Raw genomic sequence first — 7,257 nt, forward strand, 5'->3', positions numbered from 1 at the left:
GCTGAACTTACAAGTTTTAAGAAGACTTAAGGTAAAGTAAGCTTTGGAGAGCTTTGCTGTGTGTGCTTTGTTTTTCTGCTTTCATAGTATGAGCTATATCTGTCGGAGTCTTTCTGTTAACTGAAGTTTTAATTAGGATGTACTGTATGGTAAAGCATAGCTTGCCTTTTGTTGGAATGAGCTGTCTTTCACTTGGAAGTGTTAGTCTCTTGTTCTTGCCTCTAAATTTTACCTTGAATGAAAGCTTTTGAACTTAGGGTTTGCATAAATTGATCAAAAAATACCTGTGCACAAGTCAGTGTGACTGATGTTTGAAGCCTTGTAGGCTTATTTCGACAGAGATAATCTTTTTCTTCGTGAGGTTAAGATAGAGTTCACTGAAAAGTTGCACTGGTAATCTTTTTTCCTTTGTCTTAAGGTTAATGGTCATTAACAGTAGCAGTAAACAGGAAATTAAGTAATTGTCAATGTTACTTCCTGGGTTTGTGTGGTGCCTTTGTATGTCCCCACTCCGCTGTCCATGCAGGGTTAAATAGGGTTTTAAAAATGTGTTAGCTTTACCTGTCATTCATGAGGGTATTTCTTTTATGCAGATTTAATGTTATGTAGACCTGTAATACATATGTCCGTTAGCTTGTGCTTGGGTGTAGTGCTGAAGCAGCCTGTTTGTGCTGACGCTTGCTGCCAGCTGTTGACTCTGGCAAGGAACACGTTGTTCACGAGCTGCTGTTCACTTTGATGCCTTCCCCTTCTGGTTTTTTTTATCAGCTCCTCTGGTTTTGAACATTGGCTTGGTACTCTTTGAACTCATGAGCACATATTAGGTTTCATTTAACCTTTACCAGCCAACACTTCTAAATACGACACAGAGGAGCAGAACCGACCCGCTGCTTGTACCTGCTCAAAGCCTTTCTCTGTCCTGGTTAGGAATAAATTTCGGCCGCGGAACGGGAATCCTCTCGGAGCAGCTCCAAAGGGAAGGAGAAATTGTGCTCCTACTACAACGGTTACATATAACTGGAAAAGTAGGTCATTGTGGCAGGGAGTAGTGCAAACAGCCGCCTGGTTGCTGCAGCAACGACCTACTTTAGGAAACTATTTTTGTTGATTCATATTGAAATGTTCTTCTTAGAAATGGTATAAGGAAATGATCATGTTATGAGACATGTAGTAATGAAAGCTGCAGGCTTTGTAGACTTCCTGCCCCCCCCCTCCCCCCCCTTTGGTCTTGCCCCTTGATGTTGGATGTATGTGGATTAAAGGAAATGAGATTTGTTTTTCTTCAGTTTGACCTCTAGTGGGGAACATCTCTTCTTGCTTGAAGGTTCCGCATAGCAATAATACTTAATCAATGCTGATGAAGTTTCCAGCGTTCAGAGTCTACAAATGCTCCCTTATCATTTTTGTCTACAGAAATAACTTTGGTGTTTAAAAAAAAAAAATCATCTTCTTTCTTAGGAGTATCTTTTCTGGAATGCTAACAGTTTGTCTTGATATTCAACTGCTCTTATTTTAACTGCTTTGTCTCCAAGAAAGTTTATTCACCTTTAGGAAGGTGGGCTTGGCATGCCCCCCCGTTTTTTTTCTTCCCCCCTTTTTTTCCCCTTTAAATTGGCAGTGTTCCTGTCTGCATCTTCTGTGTTGCTATTAATTCTGATCCTGGCACAAGCAAACTGGAAAAAATAAAGTGATCCTGTGTAGGATGATGTCTTCCAGTTGTCTACGTTTATCCTTTCAACAGTCAAAGTAATAAAAAAATCTGTGACTGGTGTTCAGGAGGTGAATTTTGGTAATCCATTCCCATCTTCTGAAAGGAATGCATAGACAGGAAAAATGAGGAAAATATAAAAATACAGTTGTTCTAATAAAGGTTTTATTCTTCATAAAATAATTCTTCATCTAAACTACTATCACTTCTGCAGGGGTGATTGAATATCACTTTTTACTTACCAGAATGTTCCACTTAACTGTATTACGTAACTTTTCAAGATTAACTTAGTTACTTCAAGTGAAGTACTTTCTGTTGGTCCTGATCTTCAGTATTGCAGTGAACTGCAGTTGTGGCAGATGAAGATAGCATGTTTACTAGAGATAAATACAGATACAGATATAAATGACTAAGTTTTGAAAGATCAGTTCAGAAAATTTTGGCCTTCTTGGTTCGTAAGAGTAGCAATGAGAAGTTGGGATAATGCTGAATGTCTGACCACCATAAGGCAAGCACCATGGAGGTGAAATTCAGTCAGTTTTAATTAAGATTTTCAGGAATAGCTTCAGGGGTTTTTTTCTGTTTTCCAAACTTTCTACCAATTTCTGTGTTTGCTAGTAGATTTCAGCTCTATCCTTAATTCTCTTCTATTAGTTTAATAGATTTTTCAATATGCGAAGCCAGAGATGATGGAATTATACCTTAAGGACTTGCAATTTATACAGTGTAATTGAGAAATATATTAATTTTACACAGTGTTTCATTTCTGGGAAACTTAAAACTGTGCAAAATCTTATTAGCAGTAATTACAACCTTGAAAAGGTCACTTTAATGGAAGGAAAGTAAAAGGGTTTTATTAAAGTAAGTGAGGGGCAGTATACAACTTGTCCTTCAGAATCAGATTGCAAAGATTGTATCTTGTAATACTGCTCTTAATCGCGCTTGCTCTTTTGAAATGAGGCATAGCTGTTACTTTCTCATGGACAGCTTAGATTGCTGAAAATAACGTGGCTGAACTATTCTATTCAGCGGCAGGAAGAAAAAGCAGGCCAGCTCTGGTTTAATTACATCAAGCCTTATGAGCAGCTCATTTAAGTAAGAGAACTTGGGTGTGTGAGGAAAAGGAATTTTAAATTTATTTAAATATGAGCATGTCTGTACTCTCAAGTAACTTAGTTTTGTAATTTGCTTCTAGGTCCTATTTCCCCAGCTGTCCCCACTGCAAATATATTTGTTTGCTTTTGGGTTTTCCTGTATGGATCCAACTGGTTTCTCTCTGGAAAGAGTAGGCATAAGGAATTAAAGTCATATAATAAGGACTTTGATTTATCAAATTGGAATTAGCGGATTAGAGAAAAATAAACACAGAATATATACATTAAAGAATGGAAGACACTGGGAGAGACATTTGAGAAGCTGAGAGCCTGTTAGTCTCATAGCACCAGAAGGCTGACCTTTGTAACAAGCAAGTAATTTGAGATGTTTGTTGCTAGTTATAAGGGAATAGTTTAGATGAATAATAGGTGCCCTTTGAATGTGAAGTTAAGATCCAGACCTTTACAGAAACTAAATGCAGTATTTGCTGTGACGTGTGGTTGACAAAATAGGAGCCAAATACAGATTGCTATTTGGGAGATCATGAATGCCTTTGAATAGGACAAAAAAATTGTGTTTCCTTCCTTTGGGGAATGCTAACCTTGAAAAGGTACTTCAGCTCAAAAGAAATTAATGAGGAGTGATATGTAAGGAAATGCTAGCTTTGTGTCCAGTGTAAGCTAGGTTGGACTGAAATGATTTTGTTGTTCTTAATAGAGCAGTAGTGCTTGCTGTAATTGTTGGTATTCTAGCCCCACTCCATGTGTGAGATCGTCTTTACTACTTAGCTTCAAAGAAGATGCACCCAAAAGGACCCTGCTTGGAGAGATTATATTTTAAACATTGCTTTCTCTCAATTAAGTCCGAAGCCCTTTTTCATGCTTTTTCAAAGAGTTGAATTTGTTTTTTAAGAACCTCTTTTACAGCAATTACGAGTATTTCAGCTGTACATGGGCTTGGGTGTATCTTGCCTTCCTCCTCCATCACAGCTCTGCTTTGGCTTGAAGATTATAACAGTAGTGAATATTAGAGGAAAAAAGCCAAGTGACGCACTTCGTGGTCTGTGTGTGGTTTGGGTTTTGCATGTGGATCAGCTCTTACTAAGTTATGAAAGATGCTGAAGTCCTGAAATGCACTTTAAAGGAGCTGCTTTTTCTTCACTGACTATAGAGCAACCCTGCAGGAGATTAGTTAGCTCCCACAGTCGCTTCACTTAAGTATCTAGAGTTGAATAATGTGAACTTTTTCCTGCCTTTGTGTATAAGCTTAAAGGATAATACCTCTCTGAAATTTATTATTGTGTACCTTTTTAAGATGTGGAAGTTGTATGCGGTATTTGCTGAAACAATGTAATATAATAAGGCATGACTCTGTGACCTTGTTTTGGTAATAGGAAAATATTACTATGGCTTGCTGCCAAAGGATGCTGTGGAGTGTACATAACACTTAAATCCCGTCTGAGCTTAATCTTCTTATAGTTTCATAAGAATATACTGCTCGCACTAAGACACACTGCTTGGCAATCAAACAGGAAAATATACTGATAAAATATTAAATATTTGTATATAGCTATATAAAATTTGAGATACTTCTCAGTGTCTCTTGCTCTGTTTCAGTATTAGATGAAATCCGCCTTACAATTCCTGGAGAAGCTAGTATGAGGAATATATTTACCTAAATGATACTGGACTTTCATAATGACCTAACTGAACATATGGCAAAATAGTTCATACATATGAAAGAAAGGCGCTCTCTCTCCCCCCCCTTCCCATGAAGAGAAATAAATGTTGCATAATTTATTAATAGAATCAGGGTCTAATGCTGTAAACTATACTCATTCAAATAAAAAGATGTTGTTGATGTTATATGGTATGTAATATTCTTTTCATTAAATCCAGCTCTACTAAACTCTGAAAGATGAAGGAGGCCTATCTGATAGCAATGTTGAAAAAAAAAAAATTGAATGGGAAAATAAAACTAGCAGACGCTAGGCTGCTTAAGATAATTCTGGTAGACAAAGTCTGGGTGGCGATCAAATATCAATAACAACGTAGTCTCTTGTTTGACAGTGCTTTTCTTTCACTGGAGAGATTGTAATCAATGGCTTGGCATGAAGACTAGTGGGTAGATAGAAGGTATTTAAAAAGATTGGTTAAACAGAAATTTGGATGGATTGCTGGAAGTTGACCAGTCATAGGTAAAAATGTTCATTAAACTTAGGAATGAAACAAGTTTTAGCACTGTTCTTTTTCACTCAACTTTTTAAACTTCTTCCTCATTCTGAGGAAGCCTGACTAGATTCTTTTCTTCCGTGTGGTACTGGCTGTGCAGTCTAACACTCCTGCCTAACAGTTAATTTCAGAGTCTGGATCAGTTCAGAAAAAAAACTGAAACTGAAGTTTCTTGATTCTTAGTGGCTTAGCACCGCAATTTTCGGGTGTGAATGACACCGGAAAGAGACGTCATTGCATTTTAAGTCCCCTCAATTCCCAGCAACTGTCCTCATTTCATATTGGCGAGGATGGTTCTATGTGATTACGGTTTTTGGGAGTTTATTACTCCTAAGGATAACCCCAAACAAGACTTAATGGTAGCCTTAAACAGTGTGTCTATAAGTATTCTTCTTGCAAGTCTCCTCCTAAATAAAAATGCTTTTACATTTTAAAACATTTTAAAACGTTTTAACAGACTGCTCCTGACTTCTTCCCTGGAGAAAGTCTTTAGTCATGTTAATAGTGCAGAGCCAGGAAGGCTGCATGATGTAGTGCTTAGTTTTGCTCATTTTGTTAATGGTTAACTGTGTTAACAATTAGTTATTTAACTTTTTGAATTTCTGCCTTGATGGTACTGGTTTATTTCAGTTTCATCGTAGCTAAAATTATGATCTGTATTATGCGAACCAGTTTCTGGCAGTCACTCTTAAGATGCAGGGGGGCAGAATGTTTATTTTAGATTTCAGACCCCAAGCAGACTTGCATGCTTGGCAGCAGGGAAGATTGTGCAGTTTCTTGGAGTAAACAGCTAAGATTTTTTGTGCACGTTTTTTAAAGAAAGTGGTCTTCAGAAGCTTTCATGAAAACTCTGAATATCATAATTAGATGACCCTGAGCAAAATGCGTGTAATGCCCTCTAAGAATGTTGCTTGAAGACAGGTATGCTTTGCATCAGCATCTTCCCTGTGTTAAAATAAATAAGTCTTTTCTGCCTCCCTCCATCAGCTCAGTTATGCATTTACCTCACACAATTTGCTACCGTGAAATTAATGGTGAACTTTTCCTTCCTTTGGTTTGTCCAAGGGAAGTTGAAGACCAGATACAGAAACCTGGGCTGATGCCCTAATCTGATAAAAAATATCTGTGCATCCTTTTTGTCTTTTTAATGAAGTCATGTCATGTAGTTTTTATATTTATTCAATGTGCAAAAGAAAGTGGTTTCCCATTGACTGTTAGGTTGAGAGGAAAAAGTTGGTTTAGATTGCAGACTCAGAAACATGACGTGTTACTGTAGGGAGAGATTTAAATAGCTCCTAATTGCCACACTTTGGTGTAAAGTACAACAAAGTTCAAGCCTAGTAGCTCTTTCTTCATAGCTGCTATGAAGAAACTTTGCCTCAAGACCTCATATACTGAAAAGAAATTACTTCTTATGAGATGGAGGCTCATACTTGGTTTCAGTTCACAGACTAACTTACCATTCATTTTCATTTGTGTTATACTGTGAAAGGAACATGTTTGTGAGCATTTTGGTGTATCTTTCCAGGCAGAAAGCTCTGCCTTGTCTGTCCTAGAATGCTGCTCTTAATTATGTTTAAATGTCTGCGCTGAGCAAAGCACCTGCATGTTCTTGTGCTGCAGCAAGTGCTCTTGCATGGTGTTGGAGTAGTTCAGAACTATTTTCACTTGCAAGCAAGTGTTACCAGTCAGAATGATACCTTGGAAAATGAAAAACTCTACTCTTCCCGATTCCATAATAATTCACTGTGACAGTGTGTTGAATGCTGAGAATTATTACTTTATTTTTTTTTCTATTAGTATGTTTAATACGTGTGGAGGTATGCACTCCTCCCCAACATACATGTGTATGTTATAGATGAAACATTAATTTGCTAGGACAGGAGATAAATGCAATGCATTACAATGCCATGCCACAATTGGAGAAAGTGTGGGAATTAAAGGTTGTCCCAGGGAGTTGGTATAATTAAAACATTTCCTTTCACGTAGGCCTATTCGCACAGGCATCTGTTAACACGTTAGATGAATGTATTCATCTGGTTAATATTCAAGGATCACCTCCTCCAAGCTCAGGAGAGATGCATCCCAACAAAGAGGAAGTCAGGCAAAAATGCCAGGAGGCCTGCATGGATGAACAAGGAGCTCCTGGACAAACTCAAACACAAAAAGGAAGCCTACAGAGGGTGGAAGCAAGGACAGGCAGCCTGGGAGGAATACAGAGAA

Source organism: Pygoscelis adeliae, unplaced genomic scaffold (genome assembly GCF_000699105.1).
Source record: "Pygoscelis adeliae isolate BGI_AS28 unplaced genomic scaffold, ASM69910v1 Scaffold38, whole genome shotgun sequence".
Lineage (NCBI taxonomy): Eukaryota > Metazoa > Chordata > Aves > Sphenisciformes > Spheniscidae > Pygoscelis > Pygoscelis adeliae.